This window comes from Salvelinus fontinalis, chromosome 18 (genome assembly GCF_029448725.1).
Source record: "Salvelinus fontinalis isolate EN_2023a chromosome 18, ASM2944872v1, whole genome shotgun sequence".
Taxonomy (NCBI): domain Eukaryota; kingdom Metazoa; phylum Chordata; class Actinopteri; order Salmoniformes; family Salmonidae; genus Salvelinus; species Salvelinus fontinalis.
In genome coordinates, this window is record NC_074682.1 from 5118754 (window position 1) to 5143298 (window position 24545).

General features: G+C 44.1%; 1 protein-coding gene across 1 annotated transcript in view; it reads right to left on the minus strand.

Annotated features, from left to right (window-relative positions):
* Window positions 1–24545, minus strand: part of LOC129814841 (zinc finger protein GLI1-like) — a 129832-nt gene that overhangs the window by 60613 nt on the left and 44674 nt on the right. The gene's annotated exons all lie outside the window — the stretch shown is intronic.

The window sequence follows — 24545 nt, forward strand, 5'->3', positions numbered from 1 at the left end:
TACTGTTGACATGCCCGGACAGGCTATGAGAGATTAGCCTGTCTTTAGGGACACAAACAATGATTTACTGCATTAGGCTCTCGCCCCACTGCCAATTTCTCTCTGTCTGTCTCCAAACTGAAGACACGGGCCAAAAGAGACATGCTGCAGTATACAGAGCCAATGGACTGTCTCTGTGTCCCCAAACTGAAGAGGAATGCCACAATGGAGCCTTACCAGAAATCAAGAGATCAACAGGCGTGTTTTGGGCACTGTGTGTGTGTGTGTGCGTAGAATTGTATGTGGGCAATTAGCCTCAGAAAGCTAGTGAGCACCTGCTCATTACAACCACCCACATCACTCCAGGTACTATTACTATTATTGCTGTAGGCTCTGGTAGGCACTTAACACCGCAATTAGTATAACATATTACAGTACACACAGAGTAGACATCAAACACAGTCAGCCAACAGAGAACTTCAGGACATGAGGAACTGCCATCCATCATAAGACAGCCCATTATCAGCCTCAAAAATGTATCCTGTTACGTTTTTGCAAAAAGTTAGGCATCAACTGATTGACGCTTATGTCAGCTGGCCATGCTCCCAGCAAGCTTTGCGGTGCGAATGGTAAAAGATGAGCATCAACCAATTGACGCTTATGTCAATACATTGCATTCAATGGGAAAAGGTGAGTGTCACAGGGTTGAAGCTTATTATCAATACATTTGCAGTCAATGGGAAAGGACGAGTGTCAATCTATTGACGCTTATGTCAATACATTGTTCTGGGGGAGACACTTTAGACCCAAACTGTTACAGACCTATATCCATCCTGCCCTTCTAAAGTCTTCGAAAACCAAGTGAACAAACAGATCACCGACCATTTCGAATCCCACCATACCTTCTCCGCTATGCAATCCGGTTTCCGAGCTGGCCACGGGTGTACCTCAGCCATGCTTAAGGTCCTGAACGATATCATAACCGCCATCGATAAAAGACAGTACTGTGCAGCCATCTTCATCGACCTGGCCAAGGCTTTCGACTCCGTCAATCACCGTATTCTTATCGGTTCACTAACTACTTTTCAGATAGAGTTCAGTGTCTCAAATTGGAGGGCTTGTTGTCCGGACCTCTAGCAGTCTCTATGGGGGTGCCACAGGGTTCAATTCTCGGGCCGACTCTTTTCTCTGTATATATCAATGATGTCACTCTCGCTGCGGGTGATTCTCTGATCCACCTCTACGCAGACGACACCATTCTGTACACATCTGGCCCTTCTTTGGACACTGTGTTAACAAACCTACAAACGAGCTTCAACACCATACAACACTCCTTCCGTGGCCTCCAACTGCTCATAAATGCTAGTAAAATAAAATGCATGCTCTTCAACCGATCGCTGCCCGCACCCGCCCGCCCGACCGACCAGCATCACTACTCTGGACGGTTCTGACTTAGAATATGTGGACAACTATAAATACCTAGGTGTCGGGCTAGACTGTAAACTCTCCTTCCAGACTCATATTAAGCATCTCCAATCCAAAATTAAATCTAGAATCGGCTTCCTATTTCGCAACAAAGCCTCCTTCACTCATGCTGCCAAACTGACTATCCTACCGATCCTTGACTTCGGCAATGTCATTTACAAAATAGCCTCCAACACTCTACTTAGCAAGTTAGATGCAGTCTATCACAGTGTCATCCGTTTTGTCACCAAAGCCCCATATACTACCCACCACTGCGACCTGTACATTCTCGTTGGCTGGTCCTCGCTACATATTCGTCACCAAACCCACTGGCTCCAGGTCACCTATAAGTCTTTGCTAGGTAAAGCCACGCCTTATCTCAGCTCACTGGTCACCAAAGCAACACAACACACACGCGCTCCAGCAGGTATATTTCACTGGTCATCCCCAAAGCCAACACCCCCTTTCGCTGCCTCTCCTTCCAGTTCTCTGCTGCCAATGACTGGAACGAATTGCAAAAATCACTGAAGTTGGAGACTTATATCTCCCTCACTAACTTTAAGCGTCAGCTGTCAGAGCAGCATACCGATCGCTGCAGCTGTACACAGCCCATCTGTAAATAGCCCATCCAATCAACTACCTACCTCATCCCCATATTTGATTTTGTTCTTCTGCTCTTTTGCACACCAGTATTTCTACTTGCACATCATCGTCTGCACATCTATCACTCCAGTGTAAATTGGTAAATTGTAATTACTTCGCCACTATGGCCTATTTATTGCCTTACCCCCTTACTTAATTTCCACACACTGTATACAGATTTTTCTATTTGTGTTATGGAGTGTACGTTTGTCTGTGTTGTTGTTTTTGCTGCAGTGCTTTGCTTTATCTTGGCCAGGTCGCAGTTGTAAATGAGAACTTCTTCTCATCTGGCTTACCTGGTTAAATAAAGGTGAAATAAAATCAAATAAATAAACATTGCAGTCAATGTGAAAAGATGAGCATCAACCAATTGATGCTTATGTCAACATTTGTCAATGAGTCTCTCTCTCTTCTCTATTCCCCCTTTCCCCATCTCGCTCTTCTCTCTCTCTCTCTCCCTCCCTCCCTCTCTTTTCTTCTCTTTTTCTCCCTCTCTCTTTCTCTCTATCGCCTCTTCTCTCTCCCTCCACCTTCTTTCACACCCTCCACCCTCTCGCCCTCTATCCCCCTCCTCTCTTTCCCTCCCTCTCTCTCTTCTACTCTCCCTTTCTCCCACTTATCTCCCTTCTCTCTCTCTCTCTCTTCCCTTCTTCACCCTGTCCCTCCCAAAATAGCTTCAAGAGCTTTGTCCAAATACTGATGGACTCGACTAACAAAAGAATGGACAATCTGACCAGAGAGGTCCAAGACCTTAAGAACAGTTTGCAGTTTACAGGTGGACGTCCTGAAAGAGACTTTCAGCAAGATGACAGCAAACTGTAAGTCCACGCGAGAGGACATCAGCACTGTCTGTGAACCATTATTAACAATGACTTGGAAAACAGGCTATCTCGAGGGGACAATCCAGGAGGAAAAACATTGTTGTGGGTGGCATACCAGAGTCTTCACATGAGAACTGGGCCGAGTCTGAGAAAGTAAGAAAAATGATCCCTGAAAAGCTGCAGATGGATCATAAAAAGATTGAGGTGAAGTGCGCCCACAGGTCTGCAACCAGCCCAAGTAACAGACCCAGGACGATAGTGGTCAAATTCCTGAGGTTTAAGGACAAGATGGCTGTTCTGGAGAGAGCCAAGAACTTGAGAGGAACCAACATCTTTCTTAACGAGGACTACTCGGGAGATGTGCACCAGAGGTGGAAAGAACTTATCCCAGCCATGAAAGCTGCCAGAGAGCGTGGGGACATTGCCTACCATGGGCTCATTGTACACTCTCCCTCCCAAAAGACTGGGAGGAGTGAGAGAGCATAGCTTCCAGGTCAGTAGCACAACGTCACTCACACATACACCAACTGTCACCCACAAGTGCCTGATTGACTGACTCTATTAGGCAAACCACGTTCTTGTCACGATTTGTGTGTTTTCTTTCTTCTTCTTATGTCCATCGTCGACAAGCTACCTAGGAAAGGCCTAACAATAGATCATATTACATCAATAACGTGCTAACGTTGGATGACATTCATACATTGGCCATCGTCGAAACGGTCTAAGATCCATTCCTTTAATGATACAGCGGTAGCAATACAAGGATATCACAACTACAGAAGAGACAGGGATGCCTATGGGGGGAGGGGAGGGTGGTTGCTTCATATGGTCATAGCCATATTCCCTATAAATCTTAGAGAGGACCTCATGACAAATGTCTAATGTTGTTGAAGTGCTGTGGTTACAAGTTTACCCCGACTCATTAAAAGGCTCTTCTTTAGGGGTGTTGCAATCAGCCGACCAGAGTATTTCCAAAGAGTGCAGGATCTACATCATCCACGTGGGTTGATCACATTTTTACCAATGTATCCATACCCATTGGATATAGAGACCGTAGTATAATGGTTATATCCAGAAAAGCAAAAGTTCCAAAGGCGGGGACTAAAATAGTGTATAAGAGATCGTACAAACGTTTTGAAACGATTCCCGTGTTGAAGATGTGAAAAATAGTTGCTGGTCTGATGTCTGTGAGAAGGAGCATCTCGAAGCAAAAGGAGTGGCTAAAGTCTGGCTGATTGGCAAGCCTTGAAGCCTTGAAGTGCTTTAAATAAAAGTATGGGCAGAACGACTAATTCAACGCCATCTTTCATTGAATTAGAAGGCTCATTCATCACAAAACCTTTTGATATTGCCACTTATTTTAATATTTCACTGGCAAAGTAATCAAACTCAAAAAACTGTCATCTTCATGCATAAAAGACCAAATAATGAAATAAAAACGTTGTAATTTTGAATTCTGTAAAGTTAGTGTGGCAGTTGAAGAACAATTATTGCTGTCCATCAATAATGAGAAACCACCTGACATTGACAACAGATGGAAAGCTACTGAGGATGGTATTGGACTATATTTCCACTCCTGTTTCTCATATCTTTAATCTGAGCCTTTGTCGTCAGACATAAATTCATTCAGCTCAGTACCCTAACTACTGGACATGTAGTATGAGGACACCGAGGTCCGGACCTACGTAATTAATAAATAAAAAATATAATAATATAAATATAGATTTTGTACACAATAAAGAAAATCAATTATGGGTCAACATCTGAATATAGCTCAAAGCGTTGATCAAAGCTCAGAATGCTTATATTCTTGATTTGCTTGCGTCCCTGGATTTGCCTTTTTAGCAACACATTAACCACTTTCTCAAACGGCGCCAAACTACGCCTTCTCGCGGCACAGTCCAAGGGCCTGAGATATGAAATGAACTACCCCAGGTCGGAGTCAGCTCCAATAAGCAACTAGAGATGCTGATGACTGTGTTTTTGCGAGATTACCGGACAAAAGGTCATTTTAAAACCGTCCTGCGACTTCTGCCATGTCTATAGACATCCCAAACAACCAAAAACCTATCAGAGAATGAGTGCACAACTGGTGGCTAGCAATAACGTTGAAGGGCTCTGGCTAGTATTACTTAGCCAGCTAGAAGGATGAAGTAAGAAGCTAACGTTAAATGGAGCCTACCTCAGCAGGAGCAAAAAATAGGCTACTAAGTTCTCATAATAACTGCTTTACAGAGAGTAGGCTACTGAGACAGGCAGTGATGTGGTGCTCAGTGGTGAGGCTGAGGCAGGCTGCGATGCATGCAAGAGGAAGCAGAGGAGACAGAGAGAGAGGAAGCAATCAAAGAGAGAGGTTAGTACAGTGGTTCCTAAACTTGGGGCCGGGGCCCTAAGAAAATCTGTACTAATCTTATCAAATAAATTAGGAACTTAAAAAAAGAAGATATGTTTCAATATGAACATCTCAAAATGGCCTGTCTTCCATAAAGCCCTAGGCCTACAATAAAATGCAATCCAAATGTAATACGTTTTGTTTATATTCGTGGTTGTTTGTCATATCTCGATCACCCTCTAGAGTTTTTAGTTTACCCATTAACCACCTTTTTTTTTTACCACTACATCACTGATATTAATACAGAATCGTAAATAATATTCGAATAATTCACGTGAACGTCATCATACGATCATCTGTGTGCTCCATTGATGTCTGTTTGTTCGGAGCTTGATTCGTAATGCCTAGGAATACAAATGTGAACGCTATGTCATTTAAGAAAAGAGATATCTATGTAAAGAGTTGAGGATTTCGTGCAATTCATCAGTACAACTGACTGAACAGTCGCTGATGCTACGTATCAGTGTGAATGATTTCCCATATTTCCCCCCTTTCAGGGGTATAACATTACAATTGTATAGCTAATAGGCTAAGTGTTTGTAGATGGACAGATGTGAATGGACCTACAGCAGTCAAGGTGATAATGGATGGGGTCATTTTTGCTGTTCTCCAAACAGCATTTTAACGTTTTATTTTATATAAAGGTCAATTCCTGGGGGCACACCCTTCCGGACCACACTAAAACTCAAACCCTGGTTACAGCCCTGATTCCGCTACCCAAGAATGGTAAAGTGCCATTTATTGGTTCTAATAGCTGACCAAACAGCTTGCTACAGGCTCTTAGCAAACTTTTGAAGATAATTATTTGACCAGATACAATGCTATTTCTCCGTGAACAAATGACATTAAATTGCAAATGAACAACAGACTTTCAGCATCCGTATAGAGAAGGGCACTCAACATGTACTGCACTGACACAAATGACTGATAATTGGCCTTAAACAAAGCCTCTGTATCTATGTACACTGATGATTCAACATGATACGCAGCAGCGACCACAGCTATTGAAATCACAGCAACCGTAAAAACAAAGAGTTGCAGTCCGTTTTGGAATGGGTGGCTAGTAATAAACGAGTCCTGAACTAGAGCTAAAAGCATTGCATGTGGTTCAAATCATTCCCTAAGTTCTAGACCTCAGCTGAATCTGGTAATGAAATGATGTGGCTGTTGAGCAAGTTGAGGAAACTAACATTCTTGGAGTTCCATTAGATTGTAAATTGTCGTGGTCAAGGCGTATTGGTTCAATTGTTGTATAGATGGGAAGAGGTCTGTTTGTGATAGAGATGCTCTGCTTTTATAACACCACATTCGACCAAACAAGTCCTGCAGGCTCTGGTTTTTATCACATCTTGACTATTGCTCGGTTGTATGGTGAGTAGCTGCAAATAAGAGCATAGAACATCTGCTGCTGGCCCAGAACCGAGCAACACATCTTGCCTTTCACTGTAAACAGATGGCTAATAGCAACAAGATGCATGCCAGTTTCACACGTACGAAATTGCAAGTTCGCATTTGACAAACATTAACATTTGAAAGTCACAATTCTCACATGTGGCATTGCATTTTCACACGTGGGGGGTGAAATAGTGTTATTCTCATCACGTGTGAAAAGTTGATGTTTACATGTTGCAGTAGCAATGTTTCCACATGTGCATGCAAATACAGTAATGGCATTTTGTAAAATGGTTACTTAGCCTACCTGAGTATAATAATTAGAGTGTATTAAAAAAAGAATTTCTTATTTCTGAGCCATCCACTCCTATACTACTGTAGTCCTCCACGGTAATGCATTGATATACATGTACTGAGTGGTACTACTAGGGAGAGGCATTCAGAAAGTGTTACTTCTACAGGCGCAGGCCTCTCTTCTTTGTACATTTGTCCGTGACCGTTGGAAGAAGCCCAGTGAAAAGAAGAGAGAAGATGTCTAGCTCTCCATGTCTCCTCATTTTTTTAGGCTGTTTTCCGGTTTGTATGCATGGTTACGTTTTCAAAATCCAGAGAACTCAACACAGTTTTGTAAAACATGTTTTCTGGTCATTTTGGTGTATGTGTGATAGCTAGCCTTCCATTTTTTTTCTAGCTAGCTATTTTTAGCTTCTGTTATTGTTAGCTGTCCATTGGTTTTTGATACATTTAACACACAGGCCTAAAAGGGATTTTAATGTATTTGAAAATGTGTGAACGTGTTTGCTACTGGAATGAATGTAAACAGATACTTTTATATCATATATACAGCTAACAACAACAATGCAATGTCAAAACAAATTGACATTGAGGTTAAAGCTTTGTCAATTCCATTCCTCTCAATTAAAAAAAAAGCTGTTGCGCAGCAACTCACTGCCTTCCTGAAGAAAAACAATGTATACGAAATGCTTCAGTCTGGTTTTAGACCCCATCATAGCACTGAGATTGCACTTGTGAAGGTGGTAAATGACCTTTTAATGGTGTCAGACCGAGGCTCTGCATCTATCCTCGTGCACCTAGACCTTAGTGCTGCTTTTTTGATACCATCGATCACCACATTCTTTTGGAGAGATTGGAAACCCAAATTGGTCTACACGGACAAGGTATGGCCTGGTTTAGATATTATCTGTTGGAAAGATATCAGTTTGTCTCTGTGAATGGTTTGTCCTGTGACAAATCAACTGTAAATTTCGGTGTTCTTCAAGGTTCCGTTTTAGGACCACTATTGTTTTCACTATATATTTTACCTCTTGGGGATGTCATTCGAAAACATATCAAGACTGTTTCAAAGACAGCTTTTTTTCCATCTACGTAACATTGCAAAAATCAGAAACTTTCTGTCCAAAAATTATGCAGAAAAATTAATCCATGCTTTTGTTACTTCTAGGTTAGACTACTGCAATGCTCTACTTTCTGGCTACCCAGATAAAGCACTAAATCAATTTCAGTTAGTGCTAAATACGGCTGCTAGAATCCTGACTAGAACCAACATTTTTTATCATATTACTCCAGTGCTAGCCTCCCTACCCTGGCTTCCTGTTGAGGCAAGGGCTGATTTCAAGGTTTTACTGCTAACCTACAAAGCATTACATGGGCTTGCTCCTACCTATCTTTCCGATTTTGGTCCTGCCGTACATACCTACACGTACGCTACGGTCACAAGACGCAGGCCTCCTTATTGTCCCTAGAATTTCTAAGCAAACAGCTGGAGGCAGGGCTTTCTCCTATAGAGCTCAATTTTTATGGGATGGTCTGCCTACCCATGTGAGAGACGCAGAGTCGGTCTCAACCTTTAAGTCTTTACTGAAGACTCATCTCTTCAGTAAGTCATATGATTGAGTGTAGTCTGGCCCAGGAGTGTGAAGGTGAAAGGAAAGGCTCTGGAGCAACGAACCGCCCTTGCTGTCTCTGCCTGGCCGGTTCCCCTCTCTCCACTGGGATTCTCTGCCTCTAACCCTATTACAGGGGCTGAGTCACTGGCTTACTGGTGCTCTTCCATGCCGTTCCTAGGAGGGGTGCGTCACTTGAGTGGGTTGAGTCACTGACGTGATCTTCCTGTCTGGGTTGGCGCCCCCCCTGGGGTTGTGCCGTGGCGGAGATCTTTGTGGGCTATACTCGGCCTTGTCTCAGGATGGTAAGTTGGTGGTTGAAGATATCCCTCTAGTGGTGTGGGGGCTGTGCTTTGGCAAAGTGGGTGGGGTTATATCCTGCCAGTTTGGCCCTGTCCGGGGGTATCATCGGATGGGGCCACAGTGTCTCCTGACCCCTCCTGTCTCAGCCTCCAGTACTTATGCTGCAGTAGTTTATGTGTCGGGGGGCTGGGGTCAGTCTGTTATATCTGGAGTACTTCTCCTGTCTTATCCGGTGTCCTGTGTGAATTTAAGTATGCTCTCTCTAATTCTCTCTTTCTTTCTCTCTCTCGGAGGACCTGAGCCCTAGGACCATGCCTCAGGACTACCTGGCATGATGACTCCCTGCTGTCCCCAGTCCACCTGGCCGTGCTGCTGCTCCAGTTTCAACTGTTCTGCCTGCGGCTATGGAACCCTGACCTGTTCACCGGACGTGATACCTGTCCCAGACCTGCTGTTTTCAACTCTAGAGACAGCAGGAGCGGTAGAGATACTCTTAATGATCGGCTATATGAAAAGCCAACTGACATTTACTCCTGAGGTGCTGACTTGTTGCACCCTCGACAACTACTGTGATTATTATTATTTGACCATGCTGGTCATTTATGAACATTTGAACATCTTGACCATGTTCTGTTATAATCTGTACCTGGCACAGCCAGAAGAGGACTGGCCACCCCTCATAGCCTGGTTCCTCTCTAGGTTTCTTCCTAGGTTTTGGCCTTTCTAGGGAGTTTTTCCTAGCCACCGTGCTTCTACACCTGCATTGCTTGCTGTTTGGGGTTTTAGGCTGGGTTTCTGTACAGCACTTTGAGATATCAGCGGATGTAAGAAGGGCTATATAAATTGATTTGATTTGAATTCACCTGATTTTGCACTACTTTGGACAAAATCAAGAAGTCAATATTCTTACATTTCAGCAAATTCTGCATTTGTTAAATAAAGGTTAATTAAAAAAGAAATAAAGTGTGTGATTAATCATGACTTGATTACGTATTTATTTTTTACATTTGACAGCCCTATTTTGAATTGAACAGTCAATATTCTGAGATTGAGACAAATTTACAATAAATATACATTAGGAGAGAAATCCATTGTCAGCCTTCTTGGTTTAATGGTCAAGACATTGGCTTCTCCCTTGGGAGACTTGGGTTCTAATCCTGCCGGTCACAAAAGCACACATATGAAACTGAGAGTATCACATGTGGAATGTTGGGAAATCAAATGTCTGAGTCATGTGAAAAGCCACGTGAAACTGCACACGTGTCTGAAAACAACATGTGTTTTTCATGTTTAATTGTGTAAGGGCATTTAGCATATGTCTACGCCAGAGTGTGTGTATGACAGGGTGGGGTTGTGAATGAAATATCAATGGTTGTGCATGTGTGTCGGAGTATGTGACAGAAAATGGTGTTACCGCTGTAACTTGCCTGTATATAGAGGAGTTAAGACCGATAGAGAAGTGTGTGTGGGATAATCATTTGGTGGGTGCTAATATTTGTCCTATGTTTTCTTGCATATTCCTACTCCCCCTGAGACACCCTTCAGAGAGTGGGGTTCTGGCCAGGGTCAGCCATTATCAACAGCAACCCTGGAGCAATTACAGTTAAGTGCTTGCTCAAGGGCACAATGACAGATTTTTCAACATGTCAGCTCAGGGATTCAAACTAGCAACCTTTGGGTGACTGGCCCAACACTCTAACCACTAGGCTACCTGCCACCTTATGTGTGCACACCCGCATGTCCATGTGTGTGTGTGTGATGGCATATTTCTCTGGAGAGAGGTAGGTGGTGGGCCGTAGCAAGCTATCTGCTTTAGATGATCGATCTCTGTCGAGGGAGGATCTGTTTTTTTACATATTGTGTATATTTATTAATTCTAAACACATTTCCGTTTGTTGATCAAGTCAACTCTTGCAAGTTATTTCAAAAGACTTACTTTTATGTTCGCTAGAAAAACTGTAAACCAATCAAAACGGGTGTACTATCCATGGTACTATCTCTGCTGGTCAAGTCTGCCAATCACGTTATCCGCATCTAAGATAGTAGACAGCTGGTGACATCTCAACTTAGAAGACAGCAACCTTGGTAATGTAGCTAGCTTGCTAGTTAGCTAGCTTGTTACAAGTAGATATGTGGCTAGCTAGCAGGAACAGATCGCTTTATCACTAGCTAACATGTCATTCTGGGACAAGGAGCGTTTTAGCTGTCAGTTTATTACAATTAAAAACTACAAAATCTATTGGACAAGTAGTGTACATCTAATAGAGTCATCAAGGCAGGACCCACTCGTTTCATTCATACAGACAAATAAAAAATGCCACATTATCCCTGTCAATATTTGGAGTAGGATGACTGCAGAGCACCCTGCCTCAGACTGTTAGGATGTTCATTTTCTAGCTCATAAACACATTCCATTGCTGTGATGATGTATTTATTCATTCTTGTCTCTCACTTTTGTCTCACATGATCTAGTCAGCTCTTCTGTGTCCCGCTCCCAAGTGCTATTCACCAAGCATGGGCTCATTCACTCAACTGCGAGGAGAACCATCCTACTGCACTTTGAACTAGCCCTGCTCTCACTATTTAGACGTTGGGACATCATATGCATTTGCCTGTTGTCTTTTCATTGTGGGTTTTGTCTCACAGTCTTGTCAGGGTAGCAGGTAGCCTAGCCGACTATCTGGAAAACCTGTCGATTTGCCATCGAGCTATGAGCATCTGCTAAATGACATTGGGTGGGATCCTTCCAAAATGCCAATGGGGCCTGGGCACACAAATACTCCTAGAGGAACATGTGTTGATGACAGCTCTACCGTCTCCATCAGAGGCCCAGGCTTTAGGAATAGGTAAAGTGCTCGTTTCTGTACTGCGGCCTCCACAGCACTTCATATACATTTTTATTTTATTTAACGAGTCAATTCAGCTAAGAAAAAAATGCATATTTACAATGACAGCCAGAATGACAAGAACAGTGGGTCAACTGCCATTTTCAGAACAACATATTTTCACCTTGTCAGCTCAGGGATTCGATCCAGCAACCTTCCGGTTAGTGGCCCAACACTCTGACCACTGGACTACCTGCCGCCCCATTCATTGATTGGTAGGTTACACTATATTTAGATACTTCCAATATTGCCTGAGACGCCGTTGTTTTTTTGCCTCCGTACTCGATAAATGGTGAAACACTATTTGTGATGGTGTTCTTTGTTCAAATGTATATGCATGAAACATACATTATGGAAAAAATGTCATCGTAGAATAAAGACTAGACTGGCAAGATTTTGCCACCGCTAACTTTTTAGGAGGTTGGTATGTCAGTTAATCATTTAAACCACCTAAATACACTCACAGTCACTGAACGTTTAGTATTTGAAACTCAAACATTCATTTCCCAACTGCATTTTATATAATCCTACAGGCTCTTTATCATTATCCATACCTTATATTCCAATGCATCTAACATCATGCATGCCCACAATGGTATCGGGCAGCTGCTATATGAGAATGCATCTGGTTTACAAATCAAACTATTGTTGTCTTATTGCAGAGCACATTGTACAACTGTTTTTACAGACAAGTGTATTGCAAGGTATGCTATGTGTAGGCTATGCTATATGTCATGGCTTATGTGAATACGCAGCTGTCATTTTTAAACCTCCATTCTAGCATACATGCCACACACATCTTTCTATCTACATGCATTTATTAGGAGTTTCTATGCAAAGTATGTGATTGAATGTTTCTTTAAAGCCTATAGATAGCTATTTGAAATGTGACATATAATCATGCCAAAACATGATTCAACAATTTCATTAATTGCCAGAAAGATGGCCGACAAAACACACGTTGACAATGTGTGAGAGTTGGCAGTTCTGCTGTAACGTTGGCTAGCTTTCAATAAATTGGCGAAATGGTCAACGGCGATACCTTTTCTTATGATCAAGGCAATTTGTATTGCATGATGCATATTTCAAGTCGAAAACAGATGTTTATCTTATTTCAGTGTTGAGCGCTAGCTATATCTGTTCCTCTTCATCAGACACCAGCACGCGTTTTCCCGAGAGGCTGTGTTTACATCATATATAGAATCAGGCCATTGGCTGCCTTCATCACGAGGGGTAGGTACGAGAGTTCTGATTGGTTCCACGTTCAGTAGTTCGTCAAATTCGCCTGAGCGGCCGAGTGTTGGAATCTACTTTTTTATGTGAAAATGTTCAATAATTGAAGGTGCCAAATATTTGTTTTGTCGTCAGAAGAATGTTTTACTGTTACAGAGCATTCGGAAAGTATTCAGACCCCTTGGATTTTTCTACATTTTGTTACGTTACAGCCTTGTTCTAAAATGTATCAAATAATTTCCCCCCTCAATCTACACACAATACCCCATATTGACAAAGCAAAACCAGGTTTGTAGAATGTTTAGCAAATGTATTCAAGATTTAAAAAAAATTAAGAAAGATAACGTTTACATAAGTATTCAGACCCTTTGTTATGAGACTCGAAATTGAGCTCGGGTGCATCCTGTTTCCATTGATCATCCTTGAGATGTTTCTACAACTTGATTGGAGTCCACCTGTGGTAAAGTCAATTGATTGGACATGATTTGGAAAGGCACACACCTGCCTACATAAGGTCCTACAGTTGACAGTGCATGTCAGAGCAGAAACCAAGCCATGAGGTCGAAGGAATTGACTAGGGTAAGATAATTGACTAGGGTTGACATATTGGTTTTGATTAAGACAGTGAATGCATTTCAATCTCACAAAATCAGAGGCATGAAGCAATATATAGTTAGGATTCCAAACATACTGTAAATAACACTTATTGGCTAACCAGCAAGCTAGCTAGCTAAGTTTCCTAACAATAACAATAAACAATAATACAACAATTTTACTGTTGTAAATCTCTAAAACTCATGATCTGGTTTTACTATGAAAAATATTTGCCTAAGCATGCCTGATAGACATGTAGCTAGGTACTGTCTGGCTACCTAGGTACATGTTCACTGCCTGGCCACTGTGCAAAAGTTGAGGGCTATGTCTTTATCCGCCACTTATTGTTCTAAATGTAATTTCTATGTATGTACACATGTATGCATGTTCAACTAGACTACCCTAATGTTGATGTTATGCTGGCACAGTTCCTCTGTATTTCAAACTGTACAATAGAGTGTCATTACCGTGTTGTGTGTTGCCTGGGCTTCTTCCTGGAGCGGATTCTAGATACAGAAACAGAATTCCTTTGCCTGTGTGGGTCATTGGAGCAGAACAGTATCCCGTGAACTGTATCCCTCTCAATGGACGGGACATTATGCTGGATGTCAAGCAGAAGATGACTCAAGAGGAGCTGAATGGCAGTTTGGTCACGACCACACCCCTCCCATCATTTGTTGATCAACAGATGTCTGTACTTTACACCTCAGGCACGCTCACACACGACACAGCACACACTGTACAACTATTCCCTGAACTTCACTACACTTGTCATACTGTACGTGTCTTTGAATGGCAATTTCATCATGACCACTTTACTACACAGGAGACATACTCAGACACACTGAAATGCACTACACTGTTCATCTTGTAGTTTTTTTTTGTATGTAACTTTTACCACACAACATTTATGTTGAATACCCAATTCTCTTTTTGAGTTAGCATTAGTGTACACTCCCCTTGACGAATGAACATTATTTGGATACATTTGAATGTCTAGCATCAGATGTGTATAAGACATTAAGAACACCTTCCAAATATTGCCCTCAGAACAGCCTCAATTCATCGGGGCATGGACTCTACAAGGTGTCGAAAGCGTTCCACAGGGATGCTGGACCATGTTGACTCCAATGCTTCACACAAGTTGTGTCAAGTTGGCTGGATGTCCTTTGGGGGGGGGGGGTGGCCCATTCTTGATACACACGGGAAACTGTTGAGGGTGAAAAACCCAGCAGCGCTGCAGTTCTTGACACAAACACACCTGGCACCTATACCCCGTTCAAAGGCACTTCAATCTTTGGTCTTGCCCATTCGCCCTCAGAATAGCACACATACACAATCAATGTCTCAACTGTCTCAAGGCTTTACAATCCTTCTTTAAACTGTCTATTCCCCTTCATCTACACTGATTGAAGTGGATTTAACAAGTGACATCAATAAGGGATCATAGCTTTCACCTGAATTCATGGAAAGAGCAGGTGTTCATAATGTTTTATACACTCAGTGTAAATATCTTCTGTGAATCTATGCAGGAAGACATATTTAGAAGATTGATAAAAAGCCAGGCCAAACACATTTTTGGTTTCGCTTTTATTTCCATTTTTAAAATCCCAGGAGCCAATACAATACTTTCAGCTGTAGGTTGCATACTTCTAGTTCTGCCTGGTTCAGCTTAGTTCTCTTATTCTGGTTCTCTAGTAGGAGAACATTGCCAAATCGGGCAGAACTAGAATAATGCAACCTACAGAATGAAGGAGAAAATATCCTGTAGGATTCTGGTACTGTAGTGGTTCCATCCTGTAGTAGGGAACGGGCATTAGACGGTTAGTTCCGTTAATCAGATAATGAATCAAAACATTTTTATCACAGTTTGTAGAAAGCTATAGTTGTTCAAAGTGAGACCTTTCTCTGTACAAAAATCGATCCACATTTTGAAATACAAAGGAATAGCATGCTATTATTTACAAACGGTTTGGGTTACAGTGTCCCTGCCACAAAGAAACATCTCACCGCTAGCTAGCTAATGGTGGTCAAAGATAAACCTAACAAACATGTGTACGTTACCCTGCTACAGGTAACTACCAGTCTAGAAGTGACTACCATAGCATAAGCTAAATTGATGGACACTGTATCCGAAATGTATATGATTTAGCTGATGGTGTCACGGTCATTTGTAGTTCCACATAATTTATTAAAGAAGGGAAACTTTAGCAAAGACAAAAACAATAAACAAAAACTAACAAACAACGAACTGTGACTACAACACTAACTCGAAACATAAACAATATCCCATAACCCCAAAAAATGCTACTTAAGTATGATCTCCAATTAGAGACAACGATAGCCAGCTGCCTCTAATTGGGAATCATACCAAAACCCCAACATAGAAAAAACAAACCTAGAACCCCACATAGAAAATATAAACTAGACTAACCCCCCCAGTCACGCCCTGACCTACTCCAATATAGAAAATAAAGGCTCTCTATGGTCAGGAAACCAAAAGGGAGGGTTAGGGGGGTGTCTAGTGTCGGTAGCGGCTCTGGTGCGGGACGAAGAACCCACTCATCCCGCAGATCCAGCCATGGATCCAGGCTGAAGACTGTGGCTGGACTGGACCTAGGTGCAGAAGAAGACTCCTGCCATAGAGCGGGACTAGACGCCGTGTCTAGACTGGGCATCGGGGCAGAGAAGGGCTCCTGCCATGGAGCTGGACTGGACGCCGTGTTCGGACTGGGCATCGGCGCAGAGGAAGGCTCCTGCCTTGGAGCTGGACTGGACGCCGTGTTCGGACTGGACATCGGCGCAGAGGAAGGCTCCTGCCTTGGAGCTGGTTTGGACGCCGTGCTCGGACTGGGCATCGGCGCAGGGGAAGGCTCCGGCCATGGAGCTGGACTGGACGCCGTGTTCGGACTGGACATCGGCGCAGGGGGAGGCTCCTGCCATGGAGCGGGACCGGACGCTGTGCCTCGACTGGGCACCTGCGCAGAGGAAGACTCCGGCCTTGGAGCGGGACTGAACTTTGGGGAGTAGAGAAGTGTGTCTCCAAGAGATCAACAGCATTCAGCAGTGTCCAAAAACACTCGCTGTCTCTCTGCGCCCAGACAGTGTAGAAGCAGTGCTTTTAGCGTAGTATCACTCACATTCTGCAAGCCCAGCGCAGTAATGTAAGTTTCAAAGGACTGAATCGATCAAGTCCATGGAACCGGGGACTCACCATGAAGAGTGAGAAAAGGAGAGGGTAGTGGTAGGGAAAATTAAGCCATCGTAGTTGCCAAATGTTAAAGGAAATTGTCACTGTCGTCAGGGCCACTATATAGTCATTACTATATCAACAACATTACGTTTTCGTCATAAACATAAAAAATCTCCTCACCACAAGCTAGAACGAGCACATTTTAATTTCACATGTAGAATCAGGAATGTGCATTTAGATGTGCATTTAGACATCGGATGGACCACCAAGCTCTCCCCATCCCTTCTGGCCACGTCTGGAACAGGCCACAAACCCCTCCTCTACCGCTGGTCAGACTGTCTGCAGCAGTATAACTTCTGCCTCCAGTTCACACCAGGCCGTGACAATGTTGTGGCGTCAGTGCCGGCTCATGGACATGACCAGGCTGAGCATAACCAGCTCCTGCACACTCCAATCTAGGCTACTGTGTCACTGCAGGAACTCCAGCAGGCATCGGCAGACAACCCCACTCTCTCCAAACTGGTGACCTTCATCGGACAGGGCTGGCCCAAACAAAGCTCTAGAGGAGCTGTCGCCGTACTTCATGGTCCAAGAGGAGCTGTCCTGCTAGATCCACACCTGTGTCTTGCGAGGGCTCTGCACTGTGGTGCAAGTGCTGTTCATGCACATGTGCTCGCTATGGTGCACAAGGGCCACGGGCATAGTCAGGCTCAAGAAATGGCGTTGTGACCTGGTGTGGTGGCCAGGCATCGACAGGGATATTGAGGCCCTGGTCAGGGTCTGCCCGTCTGCATTGTTAGCTGGAAAACAAGGCCCCCATCCAGCCCCTGGGAATATCTGCAGCCTACAACCTCCTACGACCTCCACTCCAAATGCTGGAGGTGACACGATGGGCTCGGTCACTACCAGAGTGAATACAGACATTCTCGAGTCACACTTCTCCCACTGGGGCCTACCAAAGGCCATCACCACTGACAATGGCCCCCAGATGGTGTCCAATGAGTTATCCTCCTACTTGGAAGGGGAGGGGACTCGCCACATCCGCACAGCGTACTACCAACCTCAGGGGAACACCAGACGCTCAAAATTGGCATTAGGGCACACCTCGAACACGGGTGTATGTTCGCCACCAATCTGCTCCAAACACTGCTGCACTACCATTCCATGCAGCAATCCACAACAGCGGTCTCCCCAGCGTCCCTCATGCTGGGACGTGAGCTGCAGCTGGCCCTGGATAGACTCTTCCCTCATCCTCGCCCTCGTTTAACTCAACCACCAGCTCCCAATGCTCGGGCCACAGTCACGGCCCGGGCAGCAGCAGATGAAAGACCGCTTTGACAAGTCACGATGGGCTAGGCCGCCGATCACAGCCGCCTCCGAATAGGTCAGGATCCGACAGCCTCACCCCGACAACAAGCTCTAATCCTTCTTGTCAAACCCTGTTCAGGTCAGATGGCAGCATGGACCAGCCACATTCCAGGTCTCGGACATTTTATGCTGGCATGCAAGCAGTCTTTCCAAAGTGCAAGCACCTCCGGGGCCGGGGGTTAACTCGCCCAACCCTGCAGCCCTACCGGCTGCCTGGCTGGACACATCAGCGGCTCCACCTCCTCCGCTGTAGCCTGAAGTCACAGGTCCCCAACCCGCTGTCAATGTGCCTGAGCCCCGGCCAGTCCGTACTCATACTAGGCCTGGGCGTCTGCATGACTTTGTGAATGACTTTCACACCCGGTTTGATACGGGAGGGGTGTTATGTCTGTTTAGTACGTACAGTAGGAGAGTCACACAATATATTATTGTAACAGTGGTTGTCCCTGGGGCTATGTTACGCCCCCCCACGTTCTGTATTGTTCAGTTGTCGTTATGATTAAAAGAGTACAGTTAGCTCTGACACCTGTGGTTGCGTCTATCCTTCAAACTTAACAGGGTTGAGAGAGGCGGGCTAGGGCTGCATATTAAAAACCCAATCCCATAAATCAAACTGCTAACCAAACAACTCTCTCTCCCATGAAGGGTATAGGAGGTGGTCAGTGAGGGCAGGCCTGGATGTTCAGCCTCTATCCACACCCAACCAACCCCCAACTAGCCACCAACCAACCCCATTCCCCAAACCATCTTCTAGCCCTAAGCCCCAAGCCCAGAGACTCAAAGCAAAGCCTGATACCAAACCACCACAGCAGAAGTCTCTCTGTCAGCCCCAGACCGTCCCGAGCACCCAGCCGCCAGCCCTCAGTCAACAACCTGGTGCTAAACCACCACAAGAGACACAACAGGAGGATCTGTCAACTCCTTTAGCATATTCTACATCTTCTACCTGTGCCTACCGCACCACAAAACCTGGCCAAATACACTCCTCAACACCATCACACACACTCCTCACCACAGACAGCCACCATTGTGGTTAAAAACCTAGCAGGAAAATCAACAACAACTTTGGTTAAATTGCTATTGGCTTAATGACATGAATATTTCCAAGGTGTGTGTGTTTGTGTTTTTGTGCAAGCGCATGTGTGACTGTGTGTGTGTGTGTGTTCTATATTCCCTTAGCTGCTCGTCCAGTGACTGCACAGGCCAGTGACTTCGCACACACAAAGTACTACCCAAATATAATACAGCCCTGCTCTCTCTGACCACCTCGCTGCCAAGGTAACACAGAACTACCTCTCACACAAGCCACATGTTATAACTGCCTTATAGCCCCTTCTGTCTTCTTCTGGCCCTGTGTTGCTCCAGGAACGAAGAGGCTTAAATGGGGAAATAAGTTTCTTTCATTCCAATTTGAGAGAAATGTGCCTACGTGATAATTTTTGGGGGGACAATCCCACATTAGCTCCAAATCATTTTGGCCCATTCCTCTGTTACATTTAATTTCTCGTTTGTGTGAGTTGAATTGAATCTTATTTTTCTGTTGCAAAAAAAGGCATACATAAAGATGTACATTTGCAATGTGATAAAAACACGTATTTACAAAGTGGTCAAAGTGATAACCAATTTACATATCTGCGCCGCAGACAGTCAGGCAGGCGTACATACTGCGTAAAACTAAAGCACATCTTTGGAACGGGTTAAGGAACATAAACAGTCATCTGAAAGCATTTTGTTCTCCTCTTTCACTCCCTTTTTTTTCCCATCTCTCTCTCTTTCTCTCTCCCTCCCTCGCTCTTTACATCTCTCTGCCTCTTCCCCACCGTCTCTCGGCTCATTCCTGCTTTTGCAACCTGCCTCCTCCCCTCCCTCCAATCCTCTCCCCTCCCTCCCTCTCTGGGCTGAGCGCTGAGCCTCTGAGTGGAGCAACAGTCGAAGTGGGTGTTCTCAGGCTGTTATGACTTGGGAGACGATAATGGGAGCTATAATGTAGCCAGCCGTTCCTGATGTGGCTGCACTTGTGGGGGAGTCTGTTGTGTTAAGGCCAGAGAGGGAGGGAGAGAGAGAGAGATGTCCGGCTTTCTGTCTCTCTTTTTTCTTTCAATCTCTCTCTTTCTCTCTTCTCTTTCTCTTCTTGCTCCCCCACTTTTTCAATCCTGTTGATTTCCTGCAGTGGTAAACTTTGTTTTACAATGTATTCCCTCCTCCTCTCCCCACCTTCCCCGTCAACCCCCCACCCCTCTCTCTTCTCTCTCCTCCTCCTCCTGGCCACTCCCTCTCTGAATTCCTGTCAGCTGGGGTAATGGGGGCCAATCAGTGAGTATCTACAGGACTAAAGGCCAGTGTGGAGAGGCCATTGTATTATACTGTATACGCCCTGCCAGACAGTCCAGCCACCGGACTACATGAACAAAAATTCAAAACATTGTTGCCCTGCTGGACAAGCTAGCCGCAAACAACACAGTGAACAGTTAACTGTTGTAAAAAATTATACACTTTTTTTTCTCCAAGAGGAAGCATTGTAGCTAGTATATTAATGTACGATTCATATTAATACTACATTTGGAGTTGGACCCATTGGCAAGAAATGACTACTGTACAAGTCTATGAGAATCTCCCTGTCCAAGTGTTCCACCTACGTAAGCTCATGGATGTATGTGTCTATATGTGTGGTCCCGTGTGACTCAGTTGGTAAGAGTGTGACGCTAGCAAAGCCAATGCAGTGGGTTCAATTCCCGCAGGGATTAGATAGATGTTAGTGATGCACAGGTCAGCTGTTTGTTCACTCCGCACCTGCCTGCAATTGCTAATAACCTGTCTGAGTATAACACACATTAGGAGCACCTTCATAATATTGAGTTGCAATTGTCTCAATGCTTAAAAATCACCCCTTCATTTACACCGATTTGAAGTATATTCAACAAGTGATATCAATAAGGGATCATAGCTTTCGCCTGGATTCACCTGGTCAGTCTGTGTCATGTATTCTTAATGTTTTCTATAATTGGTGTATGCCGTACATTGCCATAACTGTTCCCGCATACTGTTATGTGATAAAGTGAAAATCTCTGACCATAACCTGCAAATAGGCCGATAGAAAATGTGCTGTACAGTCAGCGATGGCGGGATGTTTTTTGACAGGGGGATGCGTGATTTCGTTTTTTCAGCCTAATTCAGATATGTTTTGGATTAAAATTTCCGATATTTTGGTAGACTATTTGTTAGTCTATAATTAGACACATGCAGCTTCTCTTCTGTCGTTACTGTCCTGGAAGACTAAATAAACCCTAAGTCGATGAATGCTTCAATCTAGTTGGCATCGGAAAAAGTTCTCTTTCATCTCTGCTTTTATCGCCCAAGTGACATTTAGGAACCTGGGAGAAAAAGCAATAACCCCACAATTTTCAGCAAAATTTCAAAATGACAACAGTTTGAGCGGTATTAAGGAAATGAAAAGCAGTGAAAATGACCCAACATGTTTCTGATAAGATTCCTGGTCAGCTTGGATACATATTTGATGTGGTTGAAATACTATCAGCTTTCATGACGCTGATAAAGATTGCACCTTTACAGACACTCCCTAACTGTGCATTCACATTCTGTCAAGATGCTGAAAGAAAGAAATCCTATTTCTCCACTCCTGTTTCTGAGTCAATGTACATTTGGTGTATAATTTTACTGCAAGAAATGATGAATTCTGCAGGAGTTAATATTATATTAGGTGAGAGATTATAAACCTATATTTCCGGTCCTATTCCATTTAACCCATCTGAACAGAAGGCTACAGTCCTCTTGACGTGCCATATTTGAAGTCCCCATCTAATTTGTATAGCGCCTCACAATCATCACACATAAAATAGCCGGCACTACTATCATTCTCTTTTACCGTCTCACAAAATCTTTCCAAAACATTACTGTTCTGGCCCTCCCTTCTCTTTATTTTCAACTCTCCATTTCACAGCTTTCCTCTTATTAAATTCAACTCTTGAGAACTCCGACATTGTCCTCGTGGAATTCAACTCCGACATTGTCCTTTTTGCCTCATGTCACACCCTGGCCTTAGTTTTCTTTGTTTTCTTAATTATTTTAGTTAGGTCAGGGTGTGACATGGGGAATGTATGTGTTTTTTGTAGTGTCTAGGGTGGTTGTAAGGTTTAGGGGGTTTATTAGAGTAGTTGGGTTTATGTTTACTATAGAAGTCTAGCTGTGTCTATGGTTGAGTGTAGGTATCTAGGAAAGTCTATGGTTGCCTGAATTGGGTCTCAATTAGAGACAGCTGGTTATTGTTGTCTCTGATTGGGAGCCATATTTAAGGCAACCATAGGCTTTAGCTGTTTGTGGGGAATTGTCTATGTTGAACGTTTGTTGCTTGTCTGTGCACTACGTTTATAGCTTCACGGTCGTTTTGTTGGTTTGTTTCTTTTTTTATGTATAGTGTTCGTTTTGTCTTCATCTCAAATAAAAGAAGATGTCTTCATTTCCCGCTGCGCCTTGGTCCTCTCTCTCACCCACTTATTATGACGATCGTGACACCTCAGTGGATCGACGGTAACCTTTTCTGCCGAAGTCCCCAAAAGGCATTTGGCGATTGGCGTGCATTTGGCGTGCGTACAGTTAGGCCCTAAAGCTCAGACTTACACACTAATGGCAGATAAAAATAATGAAAGAAAAACTTCAATGTAGCCTATAGATATGAATTGCACAAGAATGATATATTTCTGGATTTTTGAATGTATTGTTTCATCTGTATTCAACCAGCCCGCCAACCACCCGCCTTTCATCCACACAATATTTCATGACCATAAACCCGCCCGCCCTGCGGATATAAGGATGTAACCGCGGGGACTGCGGGTTATGAGTCAACCCGTGCATCACTAATACACATTTAAAAAATGTATGCACTCACTGTACTGTAAATCACATTAGATAAAAGTGTTTGCTAAAAGGGCATATACAGTATATGACTGTGTGTGTGTGTGTGTGTGTGTGTGTGTGTGTTATGACTACAGTTAACTCTGATAGGCTGCTGCTGATTTTTCCCATGCTGTGTTCAGGATAACTGTCAGACTGAAACGTTGATCCCTTGTTGCTACAGCGACTGAGTGACTGATGACAGATCACATGCTGCTCAACACCTTTAAACACACCGCAACACACACCTGTCCCTCCTGTCACCTGCTAGAAGCATATACCTCATGCTTGTTAAATCGGTTAACCCAGTAGAATTCACTGGACAGAAAGAGAGAGAAAGAGAGAGACTGCAGTAATACAGTAATAGCCGTTGTGACTAAACATTTTGTCGAGGTTTTCCTTTCCCTCCTTTTTTTCCATTTCTACCGTCTCAATTTTCCCTCTCTCCCTCCTTTACTCACTCCCACTGCATTCCCTCTCTATTCCTCTCCCTCCCTACCTCTCTCCCTCTTTTCAGGCCACCCACCCACCATCCTGCACATACTGGTGGTTTCCTGCCCCCCTCTCCTCCCTCTCTACTCCTCTTACTATACCTCCACCCTCTCCTCTCACTACACTCTCCTAGCCTCAACCTTCTCTCTTTCTCCACTTTCTTAACCTCCACCCTCTCCTCTCTCACTACACTCTCCTAGCCTCGACCTTCTCTCTTTCTCCACTTTCTTAACCTCCACCCTCTCCTCCCTCACTACACTCTCCTAGCCTCGACCTTCTCTCTTTCTCCACTTTCTTAACCTCCACCCTCTCCTCCCTCACAACGCACTCTCTCTCTTTACCTCCAACCCCCTCTTCATCTCCTTCCATCCTACTACACTTTCCTCTCCACCAGAGCCCCGTGACCTATCACGGTTGGTAATATCCCGAACCACAAACATCTCTTTGAACTCTATTTAAGGAGGCGAGGGAGAGGGAATAGGGAAGGGGAGAAGAGGGAGGGATGGTTGGATAGAGCAGATGAGGAGTGTTTGTAGGAATAGACTGATTCACAGCTGTGAACCAGCTGCAGCTCTCTGAGGGAACAGCACCAATGGATAAACAACCGAAACCCAACAGGGGAAAAAAAGGACTTTGTCATCGTTACTCCCCCCCAAAAGCACTCCTCCTCAACTTTACCACCGCTTCCGAACATCACCGAGAGCCTCTCTCTCTTCTTCTCTGTGTCTCTCTCGCTTTCTCCGTCTTTCGCTGTTCTCACTCATTCTTTCCTTCTCTGTTGTCCTCGCAATACCCAGGTCGGTACTGTCGCTTTGAGCTATGCACAATACTCATCAAAGCCTCCGCATGCAACACTCACACACACATGCTCGCAATGCACACACACACGCACGCACACACACACACACACACACACACACAGAGCTTGCCCTTTAAGCAGGGAGTACTAGAGAAGCCAAACCAAATAATAATGTG